The sequence below is a fragment of the Hetaerina americana genome, unplaced genomic scaffold (genome assembly GCF_022747635.1).
Source record: "Hetaerina americana unplaced genomic scaffold, ioHetAmer1.1.p SCAF_9, whole genome shotgun sequence".
NCBI lineage: Eukaryota > Metazoa > Arthropoda > Insecta > Odonata > Calopterygidae > Hetaerina > Hetaerina americana.
The window spans coordinates 19372450-19393581 of record NW_027287538.1 but is presented as its reverse complement, the minus strand read 5'-3'; the positions used below and the strand labels follow the sequence as shown (position 1 = coordinate 19393581).

General features: G+C 40.1%; 1 protein-coding gene across 2 annotated transcripts in view; it reads left to right on the top strand.

Annotated features, from left to right (window-relative positions):
• LOC139699103 (transmembrane protein 53-B-like) overlaps positions 1-21132 on the top strand; it is a 38497-nt gene that overhangs the window by 6101 nt on the left and 11264 nt on the right. The window lies entirely within an intron of this gene.

Sequence of the window (21132 nt, the reverse complement as noted above, 5' to 3'; positions counted from 1 at the left end):
TTAAGTTCCACTGGTGGGGATTACCTGGCATGCTCCCGTGATAAACTAGGAGATCTCATGAGACTCTTTCATACCGCATCCCCGGGAAAACACCTGGAAATATCACAACAGATTTTGAGATTGGCGAGAATATTTTTTGGGGTGGTGCAACACGTAATGCTGAACGGATCATTTTTAATATAGTTCATGGAATATGTAGACCAAAATGGTATTTATTCATGTAATCCAGGATGTTTTCGGCGGCTTGATTTCTCATCCATTCGATAGGTACCCGGCGAATAAGGCCCTTTGACTCTAACATTTTCACGCTTAAAATAACCACTATTTCGGAGATTTTGAATATTTTTTCGTTTTCTCCGTAAAAAATGAGTATAGTGGGTTATCTGATCTGATCTGATCGACATCTTCGGCCCTTTTATTTGACTATCAAATAATTTATTTTAAAGTTCGCTTTTTTAGGCGGATGTCCACATTACGTGGTATCCACATTCAACTGTTTCGGTATTTTCGTCATAAAATACAAAATGGGTTGGTCGCCAGAGGTGAGCGATCGAAGGGAATCTCGCCGTCGATAACAATGAAAACTTCAATGCAGTGCTTTTGACCTGCGTTTCATCCACACTGCTGCACAGAAATGTTTCCCAGTACAGTTAAATACATTTATGCAGATCAGTTATTTATGTAAAATTTAACAAAATCGAATCAAACCGGGTCATAGTTACGTTCACTTGCGACATCAGCAATAATATCACATCTGCATACTCAATAAGAGAGCGGAGATTTTATACGATATATTTTTGTTTAAAACTCGTGTGTTCACAATATAATGAATGGCACATGGTTCCAGACTGATCCACCTTGAAACTTCCGCTACATAAACATTTCTACTTATTTTTTAATTCACGAAGTACCCTGCCAGCCACCGCTAAGGTGTGTGGCAGGGGTGATGTTGCACGAGACTGCTTCTAACCCAAAATACTTTTCCATTTTAAATTGCAAGTCAACCGTCATATCAAACACTTTGGCCCACATCTCTTGCAGTAGGCCGCTCATGCAGTTCCTATGGCTGCGTGTGAAACATAAATAGGCTTTGGTTAGGTTCTACGGACAAACTAATGGTCCATTTCTGTTGGGCATGCTAATTGCTCGTTAACGTTGGGCAAATTTTGCGCAGCGTAGTAAAAATGTGAGGTATTCAGAGATAATTGACTATTACTTTTGCATATGAATGTGGGGTAGGGGTAATGATTCAAAAATTGAACCGTTGGGCTGTTTACATATCTTTTTCCTTATAACTATAGGATTACATATTTACATATTACTTGCCTTCATCATAGACCTTGGTAGACATTGGAGGATCATCATGAAAAACCCTTGTCGCGCTAGCAAAAGTTCGATTCGGCTAATAGAAAATATTTACGTGATGTATATTTCACTTTCTCGATTGTTTGCTGCAATGAATACTATGTAATATTTGATTTCGGCATTGCATAGGGCCCGTGATTAAAGATATTACTTAAGAGTTATTTCATTTCTAAACGCACGGCAATTCGCTCATAATTTCTATGTCTAAATCTTGTCGATTTCGTGTCTCCTTAAAAAGCTTTTGTCTTGATGAAATGATCTTTTTTCATGGAGGGTCTCGATTAATTACTCCGGTACGTTGTCGACTTAATAAATGTATCTATTTAATCCTCGCAAGTTTTGTTGCGATCAATTCTAAGCGCAGGTTTGTTAAAACAAATCACCCTTGCGAACCGAACGATTGCGTACTACGCGTAATAACCAGCCTTCTTTTAGTTATTACGCGTAGTAGGTAATCGCTCTGTGGAAACCAGCAGAAATTTGCTCATTTCGAAATGCGAGTAAACTCGGGATAATATGACATTAATATTATTGATATCTTCTCTCGCTCACCGTTCCGAGTGGGGTGCGGCTGGCTTGTTGCCGTGCGTTATTACTCGTTGATGCTACTAACATTCATGCTCGTGATTTCGGGGTTACTTTGTTTTTGCGTGCATATATAATTGTTTGGCATATCAAATTACCCGTTTTAGTCATCAGCAGGGCAGGGAGTCTGTATTAAGGGCAATACCAAGAGAAAATGGATGACCGCCACAACACGTTCGATACGTTTAACCAGCTAGAGGAAAGAATAAATGTGATTTTAATCAAAGACTAAACAATAGTACTCATTAAATCGTGAATGGGGTTAATTGTCTGTCGACCAATATAAATTTTTGAAGTTGTTCTGTGAAGTGTTCCACAACAAAATAAAACAATATTGGTTTTAGTGCACACAATTAATTAGTCCGACTCTTATAAATACGAACCATTTTACTGTCTCATTCGCTTTTATGTACCCCTCTTCAATTATCTTCACAGCATAAAACAAAATGCTCTTTATTTAACCTGTAAATGTTCACGTTTGTACGTTTTGTTTCCACATTGAGTCGATATGAGTGCAACTGTATTTCCTTGTGTGATCTTGGTTCATTAGTTGTCACACTCTTAATGCTATAGACAGCTAATAGTTGTATGCTGATATGTCGCGGTTGAGGAAATATGTTTAGAGTTATAGGAAATTTTGGAAGGGAAAATTGTAGTTTTCTTGGGTCTTAACCGTTAACTTTTCGAAAAAGAGGACGAGTATGTTGGAATTGTAAATTAGTGAATTGTTATATATTCCATTGTTCCCGGCTCAACTTTGTGGAAATTCATGTTTATTGAATGAAGAATAAAATGTATTTTTCCACTGTCCTTTATTCACGTGCCTAGGGAGGGAGGTCCTAGTTTCAACGCTCAAGCGTCATCGTCAGGTACCTGATGATGACGCTTAAGCGTTGAAACTAGTTGTACGTAGATAAATAACAGTGGAAAGATACATTGTGTTCTTCATTCAATAATAGTGGATTGTTAATTTTAAAAATCTTCTAGCGAAGAAAAATCAAACATCATTTCTGCTTGAAGTAATTGGCAGAATATCATCACATATGCATCTCCCAAAACACAAGGTCATTTCAGACGGTAGTTTTTCAACCGTCATATCTCACGGTGAATGAATGTTAAGAGGCCAAAGCTTTCTTGAAACTTAAAAGACTAGATAGGCACAGCAATTCCACAGCCTCATGTATTTGTGCGAGGTTTCAGACGGAAAAATAATCGCCCAGTTCTTTCCTGGGCGTCGTTTGCCACTTATGAGTGCATTCGCAAAGCGCGCCCCATATCCTTCTGTAGGACTTCTCATTCTGATTATAATTCGACTTGAAAAACAGTTTCTCTGGATTGAAGTGTATTGACGGATTAGAGAGATAATCGTTGAATTCGCTGAGGATAAGAACTCCTTAGAACTGTTCAAGCGCTGCCAGTCATGTTGTATGACCCATCCCGGAAATAGCCTTAACTGTCTTACGTCGTTTTACCTCACGTGGGCTGGCATCCCAATGCTCAAATGGCAATTCGGAGAAGGCATAGACGGAGCACAAATTCTTTTTCGAAGTGGTCGACATAGATTTATGAACATTTAGAAATTTCGCCATAGCTTGATGTCAGATTAACTGAGGTTCGACTACTTTCATTGCATTCTACCGCAATTGTTGCGTCGTGTGTTAGTTGAAATTATGTAGCTCGGTTTGTTTGTTTGCATTTAATTCCAGCAAATGTGCACAGGTTTCGCATGTGTGTCGCCTCTGTGAGATCGGACTTTCTCGAAAGATATTCGCGATTGGTGTGATCGTAGTCGTGATTACCCTGTGCTGTGTGTATGTGTCTTTAAATGAATAGTTCCATCGTGGCAATGGGTCATTTGAATTTCCATCGCACTCGGCGGAAGTACGATGTTGTGGGAGCACGGATAGGAAGATCGCGGCAACGAAGCCGGGTTGAGGTCGAGTTGGACGACTTTATAGGGGCTGAAGGTCTCCTGTCGTCTCGCGAATAATATTCGTTGACGATCGCGATTGATTCATGCGTTTATTTCATTGTCAAGACGGTGTGATGCGGCAAGAGGGGTTTCACTGACAGCCGTTGCTCTCTATCTACGTGAGGTCGTCAATATAGCGGGGTGGTAGGAAGTGCGTCAAAGCTAGTAGCCATGTGACTCTTTTAGCAAGAGGCTAAGGTGGATTCGGGCAAGAGAACCGGGGATTTGTTCCTGTAGATATCATTTTGTTCTAGATCTCTCCATTCCTATCTCTACTTGAGTGTAGCGTGGAATGAAATTCAAGCGAAGTATTTTTTTTATTATCTCTAAACGAGAAACCCTTTAACGGCATGTGCGTTTTTTAAAATTAAGTAAGCTAATTGTATTGCTATGTTTCTCATTCTTTTTGCATTAGTTTAACCGTTAGGCTCGTCTCATTAGGTTGATAGATGCAGAAGGCACTAACATCAGTCCCTCCACTATACCAAATCTTACTCTTCTGTACTCTCTCGCCATCCGTGGTCACCGAGTCTGCAATAGACCCAACTCCCTTGATAAATTTAGACAACTCCCACTTTAACCGTGTTTACCCTATGGGATGAAATAACTCCGGAATTTCCTCTCACCCAAACCTTCCCAAAATGATAACCCGCACACTCTTTCCGTCTTCATCGTTTACCTTCCGCGTATCGAATCCCTCTAATAGATCCGCGAAGACTTTCCCCATTCTGACCAGTCGCAAAAAACGGCTGACTTCCCGCCTAAATGTCCTTTTATGACTTTTAAACGACTCGCCAATGTGACTTCTTGAAAACTACTCAAGCACCAACGAAATCCTCCGCTAGCCTCATTTCGGCCCAAATGTCAAACATGTCCCATCTTTACCACTCCTTCCTTCACAATTCACCAATTCTCTCCCAACACACGGTGCTCCCTCATGCACCTCCCGAAATGTATTTTACCGACTATATTGCCAACGCTTCCCCGCCTCCTACGTTGTACATTGCATTACACCCCTCAATATCAGCATAAACAATCAATGTGCCTCTTGCAAACCCTTCTTCCCCATCAGCCTCTCTAACAGTTCCCGTGCACGCCTTCCTCCACAAGGTTTCCGGTAACTGCTGTTCTAACATTAAATCATAACCTCCCTAACACTCATCAGTGGCACCAATACATGGTCCATTATGAAAGTAATGCGCATGATTCATTGTGACGCGACTACCTACCCATGGCAGCGCGTAAAACCCGGTCGTGAAATGTTGTGGGGGGGTCTGCCCTTCCAATGCAGCCGGTCGCCAGTTTGCTCCGAGTAGTCTGGGCGGAAAGACGTGCCTCCGCGTGATATGCGTTTTTCGACTTGGTAGCTCGACCAAAACACGGTCAAGCTCCACCATGACTATGCCTCCAGTCACACTTCCTTCATCGTTACCAACTTCCTGGCCCGGAGCACCACCCCCCGGTGATTCCCCAACCCCCTTACAGTCCCGACTAGGCTCCGTGCGACTTTTTCTTGTTTCCCCGACTAAAGAGAGAGCTGGAAGGGGAAAGCATTGGAAAAGCGCGGAAAACATCAAAAAGCATGTTACAATGTTCCCGAGAGACCTTCCCTTCGAGGAGTTTCAGGGTGCCTCCTAGGCGTAGCAGATACGTCTCCGCAAGTGTATTGATGCAGAGGGAGAGTATTTTGAAGAAATTAAGGCATTTGTACAAGTGCGATCAATAAATCTATTTTTCCCAGAGAATATGCATTACTTTTATAGTGGACCGTGCACATCTCCAAACCATTAAGGTGGCTTGCATTTGGATCCTATGATCACAAAGGAACTCGAACCTCTCCCACAATGGGGTTACCCTCTCCCACATTCCTTCAACTCTCTCTCTCTGTCTCCCCCCCCCCTTCTTCTCCCCCCTCCCCTTCTCTGCCTTCTCGCCTGTCATTCTTCTCCCCTCAAGTCTACTTTCTTCCGGCGGAACAGGTGGTTGCGGCTGTAAAAAATAAATAAATATATATATATATATATATATATATATATATATATATATATATATATATATATATATAAAAGAAATTGCGAGTGGTCTTTTTCTTTTTTCTCGTGTCATCATCACGCCTGTAAGAATAATACGTTTTACGTAAACTTTTTCCACTCCGATAGAGGTACCTCCAAAACATGGTATTTGAAGGCATCAACGGCTTCTTCAGGCGCTGAAAAATGTTGGCTACGCAATTTTTTCTTGGTAAACGGGAATAAAAAGAAGTCATTTGGTGCTAAATCAGTTCTACGTTTTGGCCAGTCTAATAGGTAGTCGTTTCAGCCGATCTATGAGAGCTTGCATTGTCATGATGAAGAATGATCCTTCGTTGCCTCTTCTTTTTCCATGTTTCACCCAGCACATTCGGTAAACAAATGCCCGTGCACCATTAAGAATTCACGGTTCTACGTTGCTCTAACAGTACGGTTGCCACACGTCCAGTTATACCGAAGAAACAGGCGATCATTTGCTTTGATGTGCTTCTTTCACGAATCACTTTTGTCGTATTTGGCGAGAGTGTTCTCGAGTCGACTCCATTTTTTCGCTGAGACAAAATTTTCGAGTCACTGTAAACAACACAAGTTATGATCAAACGACAAAATGTTCTGAAAAAAGTTAGCGTTAAATGGGTCAAACTTTCAGATGGAGACGTCAGATGGCACTTAAAGCACTTGGGTGTTGTCAAGGCACAATATATAAAAAGCAGCCCTCGTGTAAGTGTAGATCACTTTTATAGAGCAGTAAGACCTCCCTCCAGTCTTTTAGTGTTCAGGATTAAAATATTTCTGTGAAAATCCAGGTCGTACCTTCACCACCGTTTCTTTTATCAGAGAAGGTGTTGAAGTTGCAGTTGGGGGAAGTCAAGTTGATTGATTGATATCGACATTCTGCAGTGTGGAAAGATGCTAATCGAATTGAATCTTCCATTGCGGGAGGATGGAAGGGTGATATACATCCAAGATGTTTTCCCCGCGTATCCCTCGAAGTCTGACGGAGCTAACTTCGATCGAAGCCCTAATCCTATTGGGTTATATGACAAATCCCACAGTTAGTGACAGGCGGGAGCCAAGTAGGCACCTTATCACTTCATCAAATGTTGTTTATCTTAGTACTCAGTGGAGGAAAAATTTTGTTTTACTTTGGAATATACCAAGGTGTTGAGTTCAGTAGTTGGCTGGCGTTTTCGTAATTTCGAGCTGCAAATGTTGGCACGGCTAATTCCCTTGTAATGAATGTAAATACTCTAAAGAGAAAATCAAGGGAGGGCTTTTTATAATTAATTGATTTTAAGGTGATAGTACTCCAGCCATCCGCGGTAGCCTCCGTAGTAGTTAAATCTGAGTTTTATACTCTCCTAAGTCTGAAATTTAAATTGAAATAAATAAAAAATTTGTCGAGTTTTGTTTTACGGTCGACGTCATTAGAGGAGATTATTATTAAAATACAAGTGCATAAAACGATCATTAACAAAATCAGTCAATCAAACAATCGGTTAAAAAAATCAAAACTAAGCCGTTGAATATTAGGTTAATCCTGGGCAATGCAAAGGAAGTACCATCACCCATGGTCCAGAATCGCACACGTCCAAAATCACGCAATCCAGAATCATATCCCGTCCACAATCGCTCACAGTCAAGCATCATCCACACTTCCATTTGTCCACACGTCCACACGTCCAACTTCTCACGCCGTCCACATCATTTGCTGACCAGTATCCCACTTAGACACAGTGAAGTTTATCATTCGGTCCATTCCCAGTGGCTGCCTCTTATCCATTAAACTCCTCTTTATTTTTTAAACTTCTGCTTCAGTCTTAAAACTCCCGACGTTGGATGTAAAAGGTTCAAACAACTCTCCAGGTACTTGGTTCCATTCAGCTACTTCTATTAAAAAATTAAAACTTTTTTTCGTTTCTGTTATATTTGTTAGAGATGATGGCGACTGAACTTCGTAAAGGGCCGTTTCAATTTTTTAATAAATAAATTCGTGAAATATGGGAAGATTTCATGTCTCTCTCAATGAGATTTCACAACGTTGAACTGAACTCCATCAGCCCTATGTTTCTCGCCGTTCACGGTGCGTTAGATACACGGAAGTGTGTGGTGGACAGGAGGAGTGGAGTTGACTGCCCGATAGGAGCGGTGGACTGATGAATTATTATTGCCTGCCACAACATATAGTTTTCTAAGCTTTTGGAACTCTGTACTGGGAATAAGTTGGTGCTACCTGTGATTTTAGATTCGAGTAGTTTGATTTTGAAAGCTCAACTATTATACGCTGTGAAATGGCTAGACTGAATGATTCTCATCGAATTTCATACTATTTTCATCGCCATTAAACTCGTCTTTCGTGATCTCTTGTTAGGGGGAAGGTTAATCGTTCCTTCTGATTGTTTGAACTAGTTGGACGTTGAATGAGTAATTCGGTCTTACCTCAAATGTTAAACCAAGGACTCTTTAAGGTCACAAGGAATCAGCCCGAACTTGTGATCGTGGTCATTTTCCGAGAAAAATGTGTGACATACTGAATGCTACGCTCGCCATACTTTGTAGAAATATGTCCCAGAATAATTAGAAGCATCCAATGTTAATCATTAAAGCATATTGGTGGATACTGGCTCGAAATGAGAAAAAAATCGGAGCATTGAAGAATCGAACCTTCGCCAACAGTTATCAGAATAAAACTTAAATTATCGCACAAGACCGTGGCCGTTGTTCCACGACTTAAATGAACGTTAAAACCTTTTATTGCCTTTTGTTCCCTTCATGGAATTTTTATTCAGCATCTTCTTTTTACGGGATTTTTATTTGTTAACTAAATAAGCAGATCAAAATCCTGTAAAAAAAGGATATTGAATAAAAATGCGATGGAGAGAACAAAAGGTACGGTGAAAAAACTAGCGGTGGCTTGCAGGGTATGCAAATAAATAAATATTGAGCGAAACATTTCCCGGAAAATACAATGGCATCCCCACAAATTACTGGCAAATGCAAGCGCGAATGGTCTCCACCAAACGAAGTGTGATGTCGTCTATTCATCTTCTGGCGAGTCAGCTTGCGAAAGTGGGAAATGCACGTGCCTTTTCCATGTAATGCCGACCGTATAAGCGATAGTTCATTTTATTCTAATGCGTATGGTATGTCTTTGTTCTCCTCAGACGTATTGCGTTTGACTTTCGCGCTTCTTCCGAAACGTTAAGCTGAACAATTGATTTTAGTATATCCTCCTTAAGGTCGTTCCAACAACAGTTGCTGGCATTAGCTAAGAGAAACTTTTGTTGTTATCTTCACTTATGAGGTGGATAGCATTGCTTATAGTAATGGACGCCACGAGTACGTGCATTCTTGTTCAACGAGTTTTATTCAATCCGTGTAGTGGTGCGAGGGTGAGAAATTCTTGGCTGGAGAGTCGCCGGGCAAAGGATTTAAAATTTGTCAAGTGGTCATCGCTTGGGGGAAGATGGTGTCACCGCCGTTAGCGCACTCCTGGGGGAGTTGAAGAGGCTTCGGCTAGGCGCCGCCTTTCCGAGAATCCGGCCCTCAAGGTCAGCTATTGTGGCTTCACTCATTTCTTGATGAGATTTTCTTTTGATCGGTCGCCTGCGTCCATTGCACCTTCAATTTCTTTCGCCTCTCGTCCTCTTAGGATATTTAAACATTTAGTCCTACGGGCCTCACATGATACTGCTTTTAAGGTAAAATAATAGCAGCAAGAATATCTTGAATTAATTTTTCCGAAATTAGAACTTAAGGGATAAGTATATTTTTGGATGGTGGTGTTTGGTTTGTTGATCGATTTGCAAGCATAATATTCCTGTGATGTAACTTTTAATCTTCTTTAGTTTGCCATAGGAAGTAGCTATAACTTCACATGGATCTAATCTATACTTGAATAGTATTTGGTTATTTTTGTAAAATAGTACCTTACGAGGTTAGTTTCTTTCCCAGCCTTCACGCCTTTCATTGCTTTCTTTTTCTGATGCTAGCTTCTCTCCTGGTGTCCATCAGAGTTCTCCCCCTCCTATTAAACTATTTTCGAATCATTGTTTCAGTATTTTCTAGCATTCAAGATGGTATTCGAAACACTGAAAGCCAACCAGGCTGGCGTGATAGGTGCCTAATGCGCTTCAAGTATCTCGGGCTAGAATCTCGTCGTGAGCATAGCGTTTGTTTAATTAGGTAGCGTATTTTTTTCTAATCTAATTTACTTTGCGATATGACCTAAGCCATTCAAAAATTTTACGCGGGAATTATTACGATTTGGGATTTATAAATATGTGTATATCTAATTACAAAAATAAATTCATTAACCGAATGTAAACGTGCAAGATTACTGGCAATCCTGGCTAAATAGTAAAATAATGAGGAAATGAAATGAAAAGTTAAATCAATCCACAAAAAATAAAAGCAAAAAATTATGAAACTAAAAACGACGCTGATGTTCAAGTGAAGAAATTTCTTCATTAAAAACAAAGGTACAGTACTATTATTATTATCATTGATAAGTTCTAAATGAATTGGTGTTGAATGCAGACTTAAACGAACCGAAAGTCCAAAGGTGTGCTTCATTTTCGTTATTTGTCTGTTTATGTTTATCCCTCGATACTTGGCCATTGTTGCAGTGTTCCTTGTTGCACGTTCATTTTGTTGGAGACTATGCCTTGTGGTGTGAACATTCGTGAGCCATTGCGGAGTTGGGATTGAGGAATTGGAGAAAGTCGCGAAGAAAGAAGGACCAAGGTTTCCTTCTTTTGTCGTTTAGTCCGAAGGACAACGTATTGCACTCGACGCTCAAGTGATCTTGAAGTGGAGCCTGAACGTCGCTTCCGCAAACTCCCGACGACTCGTTTCGGATGAAGAGGCAAGCGACGTTGGCACATTTCTATGACACGCGTTAATGTACTCACATTTTGGCAGTCTAAATTTGGCAGCAGATTTACCTTCTTAGTCTGAACTAGGGAGACTTAAGAAAAGGTTCATTTATCAAAGGTGAGATATGGCCTCAGCCGTCAAAGTTTATTCACACGAAATAATGCATTCCTACTTCCTGATAGATCTTTCACCATTCTATACGCTACATCCATTTCATCCTTCCTTTGTAGGTATTCCATATCCTCGCACTGTCTTTTCCAACATGCTTATTTTGCTCTAATTGTTACCCGCTTCAGTTTATGATTTAACTCTATAATTTTTTCTATCTAACTCTGTATGTACATTCCTCCTTTTTCTTCTCTCGTTTATCTTGAAAATGACCTCTTCTGTAATTCATGTTTTCCTTTTCATTTTCCTATTTACCTTTCGGTTTCGTTTTTCAGCTTTCGGCATCTCTTTTTGAAATGTTCCCATTTTTCTTCTATCGTACGCAGCTCCCTTTCCTCACTCGTGATTTTCACTCCAGCCACTCCTTTTTGGTCATTACTGGAAATGTTATTTAATTCCATCTCCTAAACTGACCGCCGTATTTTACCGTCTTGAATCTGAATTTACGCTTCATTATTACTAAATTATGATTTGAATCAGAATCTGCCTCCGGAACACTTTGCGAATTAATCATGTTGTTCCTAAATCTGTGCTTAACCATAATGTAATCTGATGTACGAGGGTAAGTCAATAAATAAATCGCAAACGCCAGCAAAGCAAACACATGAGCTGTTGGGAACGCTTCACGGGGATCGCTGGGAACATCCAGAGTCCCGACTTGGAGCCCCCAGTGACACTCATCTGTTCGGGCCCCTTGAAAAACTATTTGGAGGGGCGACGTTTTGAAAGTGATGATGCCGTTTTAGGCCGTGGAGGTTACTCCTTGGGTTGGCTGCGACTGCAAACAAAAGACGTCTCTGCTGCCGGGATGCTATAGAGATGGGATGGATGTCACTGAATGTAAAGGGTGAATATGCATGAGAGAAGTGACATAATTTTCGGGAAGTTACTTTGATTATTATTGCCTCTACCCAGTTTTGCGAGTTATTTATTGACAAGCCCTCGGATTTATGAATCCCTTGACATTTTCCTTGTTTAGCTACACCTTGAGTAGTGTTGAAATCAAGTGTTCGTTTTGATGAGCCCGTGCGAAGCTATCGCTTTCTTCCCGCGGTCATTTCTCGACCCTAAACCGTAGTTACCTACATATTGAAACGAAATGAAATCATTGACTGCAATGCCATTCACTATTTAAAACCCAGATTTCGACGTTGAACGTTATCCTCAGGTTCCCTACCTCACTACCATTTATTCCTTGGTCCATTGGTTCTATCCCCCATCACCATCAAATGTTTCCTATTTAGATATTTGAGCACACTGCAAACCACCGTTTTTGTTTGTCGGGGGGTGAATACACACCAGACTATCTGTTCTACACTTAATCTCTCTAATTTTATCTAAATTATCTATACAACCGTAGTGTGATGGGGGCAATAATACATTGTCAACATTACTGTTAAAGAGACCTACATCCAGTTTATTCAAGAAATTTAATCTGTAATTTAACCTTCGCTCCGAGTGATTCCCAACTTCGTGAGGATCCCATATACTATCAGCGTATTCTAAATGAGGCCTAACCAGCGAAAGATAACATTTCTCTTCAACCTTTTCATTACATTTACCCAGTACTCTTCTAATAAATCCTAATTTTCTGTTAGCTTTTCCACATATTCCCCGAACATGTTTCACTCAGGGTACGTCGTGAGTGAGAGTAACGCCTAAGTATTTAATCAAGTCTACACCTTCCATTTCGGTGTTCTGGAAATGGAATGTGTGCACTCGATTTAATACTTAAAAGAGGTCCTTACAGAGGAGATTACACTTCCCACGAGAACCCCTGAAGTAACTTCTTCTGAATTTGAGCTAATTCCATCTACGACTACTCTTTGTACCCTGCCATTCAAAAAGTCTTTAATCCAACCAAGGATATTTGTATCTATGCCCTATGCTTCTAGCTCCGTGAGTGGTTTACTATGAGGTACTTAAACGAAGGATTCCTTAAAATGTAGAAAAACTGCTCCACTGGAACATTTCTCTCTCCCGAAATAAGAATATCATGAACAAAAAGCGCAAGTTGTCTCGCAGGATCTACCTTTTCGGAAACCGTACTGATTTTTAATTAATAGCTCCCGATTATCGAGGTTTCTCACGATCGAACTAGCAACCATATGTTCCTCAACCTTGTATAAAATGGATGTGAGGGAAATAGGTCTGTGATTGCTCGGCTCCTCCTTGTCTCCGTATTTAAATATTGCTGTTACGTTAGCCGTTTTCCAATCACCGGGAACCTCGTGATCTGCTAGTGACTTCTTAAATATAATTTCTAGATACGGTGCTATTTCCGACGCTAGTTCCTTAAATAAACGAGCGGTTATTTCATTGGGACCGGAGGAATTATTAGGCATAATATTTTTCCGCAAACGTTGAATGTCACTACAGGAGGGTTCAATTTTGGGTGTTTGTCCGCCGGCAAGATTTGGTCAGTTATCGGAGACATTAGCAAGAGGCTTAGACAGAAAGAATGTTATAAGTTAGTCTTTTCCAAACTGTTGGTTACTCTTTCGCTTTTATCATTTTTGAGTGAAATAACTGTTGAGTTCTTTCCCTGAACCTCTCTAACGTACGACCGTAATGCTTCGGATTCTCTTGTAATTTTTTTTGCTTATCTTTTCCTTTAGAATTCACTTAACGTTTTCCGAAATACCTTATTGCTATTCGTCCTAGATATCTTGTTATCATAAGTGATCTCATTCCTCTTGTCGCTGCAAAAATCATCGCTAATATTTTTCATTGTGGAGTGACATAGTCTTTGATGCCGCAGTGCTTTCCTAACATCCGCGTTGTACCATCCAGGTTCCGTGTTATCTTTCATAAATTTACTGGGAATGAACATGTTGACTGATGAGCGCGTGATCTCCAGGAAGTGATTACACGTATCCTAAGTATTTCGGTGATTACTATATTTCGTAAAATTTTCAAATTGACTTTGTAGCACGCATCTAAGGTCATTATAGTCCCCTTCTTTGAACAATTAATTTTTTCTTTTAGGCTTCTTATTTCGGATCCCATGAAGCGGAAACTTAGCATTTACTGTCCTGTGGTCACTAATCCCTTTTATAGTTTCTATATTTAAGACTTTTCGGGAGTATTCGTTGCTCACAAATCAAGGATATTATCGCCCTTAGTTGAAGTGACAAGTTGATGCAAGGAAATCAACGCAAAAGAACTAAATAGAGATTATCAGATACCTTTGCCTTTACCTCCCGTTTTAAAACTACATGTGCTCCAATCACTAGATGAGGCATTGAAATCTCCACCGATTTTAACGTCACGAACGTCACTTCCACTTCGTCACGTCACGACGTCATTGTGTTAGGATGAGAAATCTTACTGATCTATGTCTAGTTTTAATTATCTTTGTCGTCCGGTGGCCTGTAAAATGCGCGTACAGAAATTCTTTTGTATTCAGCACTTTTAATTGAGCAACTTAAGCTTTCCAAACCATTACCTGGAATTTCCTCAGCCCTGCTGACGCAAGAATTTTCAACTGCAATGAAGACACCTCTCCCGATTCTATTTGCTCTGTCGTACAAGGTGTAACCAAGAAAAGACGGGCCTGATTTTATTCTGCACAAACCTTTCAACGGATCGAAACAAGACATAGTGTGTCATCTAGCGACACATCTGACGACTAAAACGAGAGGTGTTGTGTTTGTTTACGTCGAGTCGTTACGCAGCAGCAGCGGTACGTGTCTTGACCTGTTCGTCGCCGCGTGCAACGGCACCAATGAAGGAGCTAGAGGAACAACGTGTATGCGTGAAATTTTGTTTCAAACTTGGCAAAAGTGCTACTGAGATTTTGGGAATGATTCAGCGATCCCTTTTTTAATGATGCTATGAGTCGAAGCCAGTGTTTTGAGTGGTACAGTCGTTTTAAATCGGGAAGAACCTCGACAGGTGAAGATTCGCGAACGGGGCGGCCTTCCACTTCGACAGACCCCGACCATGTCTAATTGGTGAACGATTTGGTACTGGCAAATCGCCGTTTAATTGTTAGGGAGATAGCCGAGGAAGTGAACATTAATTTTGGATCCTGTCAGACAATTTTGACTGACATTTTGGGCACGACGCGCGCTGCATCAAAATTCGTCCCGCGGGTGCTGACTGATGAACATAGACGAAAACGTGTGGGCATTTGTCAGGAACTCCTGGATCGAGCCAATGCCGACCCAGAGTTTCTTAAAACCTTCTTTTTGTTCCCAAAGTTAAAATCAACCTTGAAAGGGCACCGATTCGACTCAATTGCGGACATTTAAACTAATTGTACGGGGGACCTGAAGAAGATCTCTAAGGCGGCTTACCACGCAGGGTTGGAGAGCTGGAAGAAACGTTGGCAATGGTGTGTCGTCAGCCAAGGCATGTACTTTAAGGGCAACAAGTTCGATTAAGCTGTCGAAATGAACAAGTTATAAAATCAGTCCTGTGTTTTTTGATCACACATTGTATTTCTGCAAACGGAAAAGGATTTTGGGTAATTTTCACCGTAGGCGAAATTAGTGAATAACCAGCTTTCTGTTTTTATCTGCACCTGTGCTTTGAATAAGGTGATAATATTCTGCGAGTTTTGTTTTTTAAACTTCGTCAACTAACTACCAATACAGATAAGGTTTCCTTGGCATTACGGTTTTTTCAATTTTTAACGAGGATCGTTTTCAAATTAATATTGAATTCCATTTTAAATTTTCCTTCTGATGCTATCTGATTCTTATTAAATGAACTATTGCTAGCACTGACCCTCACTTCATTTAAAGCATCATGCTGATCTACACTTTAATCTATAAAAGCCCTGCGGTGCTCAAAAATCCTACCCGTGACCGAGTTCGTTAGGCCAATTATTACTCCTAGTAATAATATTCTGTCTCTCTTCCCCTTGAATATAAGTTCTAGATCCGGTGCAATTTCCGACGCTAGCTCCTTAAATATACGAGCGGCCACCCGTAACCATGTTCGTTAGGCCAATTATTACTTGCAGTAATAATATTCTGGCTCTCTTCCCCTCCGCTGTAATCCCCGCGATCCTTCCATCCTCCTCGCAGGGCCCTAAAAATCTATATTTCCTCTCTCGGTCTCTGGCTTAATATTTTCTAATTACCCTTACGTCAACATGGTCCTAACATTCCGAGTCACTTTTCTAACTGGTTTGGTCTTCTATTCCCTATGTTCTTCTTCTATCGATTAAGCTTTACAAGGATTTCGTGGTATCAACACCGCGGGAATCTTGTCTCTCTCGCTGTAACGCACGACACACGTCCTATTGGACCGAATCCTTCAGTTTCTGGGGCACATCTCTTATCTATACTCTCCATAGTAGCATGAAATAATTAATTAATTGAGTTTCCTCTTTAGCCTTCCAAATACGATTTTTTAACGTCACACCGGCTTTAAAATGACTGGTATTAGGTGCCTTTCGCAGCCATGTCAAAGAAGAGCAAACACGGTGTGGACTACCTTTGAACCCCTCGAACTAGCTATGCATCATATTATATAATGTAATTAGGTAATCAACTGGTTAAGCCATGTTTTAAATGTGAACAACTACCAAATAAATATTTCGTTTTTCCTAGCAAAACACAACCCAACATTCTACTCTACCACTGGCCACTCTTAATCCCTCTATTCTTCTTCTCCCCCTTCATCCCGTGCAACATCCCTATCCTATTTCTGCCTTTTCCTCGTTTCCCGAACATTCTCCCCTCTATCAACGTTTACAACTTCCCGCTGCCGATCAATATGCTTTTCATCCATTTTTCCTGTCTCCTAATGATTTCTCACATCAATCCCATCTCCTCCCCAACCATGCCTAGCACTTCATGTGTTTTCTTCTCTGTCCATTTCACCTTCTCCATTCTTCTCAACTAAATTTCAAAAGCCTCCAGTCTATATCTATCCTCCTGCTTCAGTGACCACGTATCCGCGCCGTACATAAATACGCTCCATATCAAAGTTTTGATGAGCATTTTCTGAACATCATTACTCAACGCCCCTGTCACCAACTCCCTCCTCCTTTTGAAGCTTCTATGCCCAGCGCAAATCTTCTCCTTACGTCCCTACTACTTTGACCGTGTTGGTCCAAAACACTACCGAGATACGTAAACTGTTCTACCTGCTCTAGTTTTTGCCCTCCTATTTTAATGTTTAGCTTAGCCTTTTTCTTTCTAGAAAATCGCATAACCTTTGTTTTATTAATATTGATTCTCATCCCATACCTTTCGCACTGAATTTCCAATTCACTAAGCAATGCTTGCAACCCCTTGGCTGACTGACAAACTAAAGCTTGGTCATCAGCAAACCTAACTGATTGTACGAATTTCCCGCCGACTTTCATTCCTTCCTCCAGTTCTTCCCATGCCTCTTTAATCATTTCATCCTCTTATAGGTTGAACAGCAATGGTGATAATGGGCAACCCTGCCTTACACCTCTTCCTAACACTGCCCATCCTGACTCCCCGTTCCCCACTCGCACCTGAGCAGTCAGAGACATGTACAGGTTGGGGATTAGCCTCCTTTCCTTCCAATCTATTCCTATTTTCTTCAATATACTCATTAGTTTTTCGTAATTTACTCTATCAAACGCTTATTCGAAATCCACGAAACAGGGAAATACTTCCTGGTTGTATTTTATATTCCTCTCGATTAATAATCTCATTGCTGCAATGGTATCACGCGTACCTCTCCCCTTCCTAAACCCAAACTGATCATCCCCAAGTAATCATTATACATACATACATATGTGCAGATATATAAACACATACATATACATGCCTACACTCATACTAGCATTAAAAAATAAATAATTGCACGGTTAATATAGCTTACCATTTCTAAGTTTCAGCACCGCCTGTCAATTCATGTATATATTCCATTTTCCCAGTTCCAAAAACGTTATTTAGCTCACTCCTCTCCTTTTTAAACGAAGATGCTACTCTTGAACGGTCTAGTTGTAGGAAATCGTCGAAGGTAAAAACATATTCATATGTTTCAGGATTTTCGGCTGCCTACTTGATAATCACATGCATTTACTTTTGCGTTATGCCCAAATTCTTCATTTTACAGTCTTACTTTGTAATTTATAGTGGCGGCAACGCTTCAGCTGTACAGTAATTTCGAATGCCAATAAACTTACTTGTATATCTAAAATAATAGAAGGATAAGGCCGGAAGGAAAATAGCGGAGAAAAACGGAGAGCGATGTGTAAAAATTTACCGAAGTCTCGTTTTGCTGATTGCCAAGGGAGGAAAAACATCATTATTTTCGTCAGTTTTCAAATGTATACTGGTGAGCCAATATAGTGGCTCTCAACCTTTTATGTCTTCCCAGCATTTTCACCGAAGTTGAAATACCCCCCCCCCCACCCACTCCGTTATCATGCTTTTGACTTGGAGGATTCGTTTCATTCCGGTTGTTCCACCTGTTCAAGTTTTAACCTTTTTCGTCAATCGTCTTACCTCTTTACTTTTCGCTCATTCAAGATATTCTTCTGATTAAAGGAAGGTTTTGGACGGTAACTAATAACTGTTCTCTTCTACGTATCGCGCGGACTTCGTCTGGTTTTTTTTACCAAATCACGATTTAATCATTTTATCGTAACTTATGCTTGCCTCCACGCTGTCTAAAAAGAAATGTCCATGTCCATTCACTTCCTTCCACTACCGCGCTTAACCAGCCTTCTCCCTTCTATTACGGCCTTTAACATGCCACTCGATTTCAATACTTTCTCCAACCACATTATTTATTAATATATACCCTGCAAGTCACCGCCGGGGTGTGTGGCAGGGGGTGAATGCACACCAGAATAATTTTACCCGAACATGACCCTGCCGCGTTCGAAAAATGTCATTATTATCTTTTTTGTTGTTGTTTCAGGCGTAACTTGGTGGAATTTGCATAACATATTGAAATGAAATAATTTACTTTGTAAGTGTGTGTCATTGCAAAGTAAATTATTTCATTTCAATATGTCATTATAATCCCCTATCTTTTGTGGAAAAATGACATATTAAGTCTCTTCTACACCACTTAATCTAAGTTTATTAGCATGAGATCTCCTACCGCAGTACAATGGGGTAACAATACCTTTTCAACATCAATGCTAAAGAGACAATCCAATGTACGCAAGAGCTTCAATCTGTAATTTAACTTTCGCTCCGTGAGTGATTCCCAGCCTAGATCCTCTAATATTTTGGATACGCTACTAAGTTTATCAAATATATGTATAATAAGTATGGCTAAGTACTATGTATGCATTTATGTATGGTTTGTATGCTGATTTATTTATTGATAGATAATTTCTCTGCCTTCTCCGGATTTCCCCCTGCAACTTACTCTCTTCGCCCCCTCTATTAAAAATTTTACCGGCCGTCTTCCTTTCAGTCCAACTTATTTTGCCCCCATCCGCCCACAACCACTCGTCCTATTTAATTCCCATTCCTCGAAGACCGCGTCCCATACGTTAGAACCCAGGCCAAAGGCAGCCGCGTGGTTCTTAAGCTAGGTGCCTGAAAAGGTGTCTGACCCCAGTCGGGTGGCCAGTTAAGTGATGGCGACACGTTAAAAACACCATTGACTGGAAGGCCATTGCGTAATGCAGTGGATAAAGTCAACTGCTATTGAGTGATTTCTCATGCCTTAAATTGGTTTGTCGCTTTATTTTGATCGAAACCGGTCTTAAAATACTCCCTTCAACACCGAACCTGCCCCTCTGAAACCACCGGATAAATCCCGAAAATCTCCTTTACTACTGCTCGCACATTTCTTTGGAATACGTGTTATTTAATAATTTTGTGACATTATGAATTTATAGGTCTCCGAATGCTATTTTCTAGTGGTTACACTGTTTGCACAGGACAATTAAGCTGAATTGCTGTAAATAGAGGCACCATTGAGGTTGCCTTTCGGCACAAATACCGAAATGGAGTTTGCCGGTGGCATTCGTAAATCCTATTCAGTACCCAGTAGGTTATCTTTACTGCGGGTTACTTAACGCGGCCGTGTTCCAAAACTTCTCATTCATCAGAATATGCAAATCAAGTGCAACACGTGATTCAAATCACCACAATCACGCGACCACAGTTGGAATTTATTTTTATTTCCTTGATTCCTAAAACACTTATTTTTGATGTGGCATGAAAGTTGAAACACGTCGATACTCCATTTATAGCTCCCGGCCTTGTTGTTTATCGATTAATGAAGTAATTTAAGAGTTTCCATTTCTGTTGTTCCCCATGTTTTGTTGACGATACATTGTTTACATTTTCGATTGTAAAGATTGTGGGGAATAATGGCTAATGGAAGTGTAATAATTAGGTTTCCCCAGCTTATATGATTTAACTGTTTAGTTCTAAAGCAGGTACTTGTACTTGCTTGTCCGGTCGTAGAAACTGGACCGCTTGTCGCGGTCGTAGAAAGACTCGAGGCGAATGATTTTTACACTGAAATTATTGCATTGATATGCATATTAGCGGATAACTCCATGAAAAGTTACTCTTGCGGCATCTCCCCCAGTTTCTTTGGACTTGAGAGCTAAGTATTTATTTCCATATGATGATGGCCCTTCCCGATCAATTTTTCTAAACCACAATTTATAGTATTGTATTTTTCTAAAGTGTACGTTTTTTTAATAATTTTTTCCAAATCCATTCTTACCAATTTTATTTTTATGATAGATAAATTTTTCTTTTTCCTAAAAATATGAAAAACATCGTTGCTATGGCTACTAAATTTCTTGTAGAAGTGTATAATACACATTTATATAATAAGTTATTTTATTTTTCTAAAGTGTAGCATATAATGTGTATAATACCCACTGATGCAAAACCCAAAGTTGTTGGAGAACAATCATTTCTAGATGGACTTGTTTACTACAAGGTAAACGTTTTAAAAGGTCGCTGGTACTGGAAATTTTATAAAGTTAGAGAATGTAATGCAAAAGTTGGGTTGGGTGGGGTTCTATTTTTTCTGCATATGATATTTTCATGTAGAATATTTAACCCTACTTGCTAATACCATTACTTTGGATTAATTTTATACTTTAATTAAAAGAGAATGTTTAGAACATTTGCCTATTTAATGATTTAGATGTTTCAGTGTAGAAATAATTTTATTAGGAAAAATATTTTTTTTTAATTACATTATTAG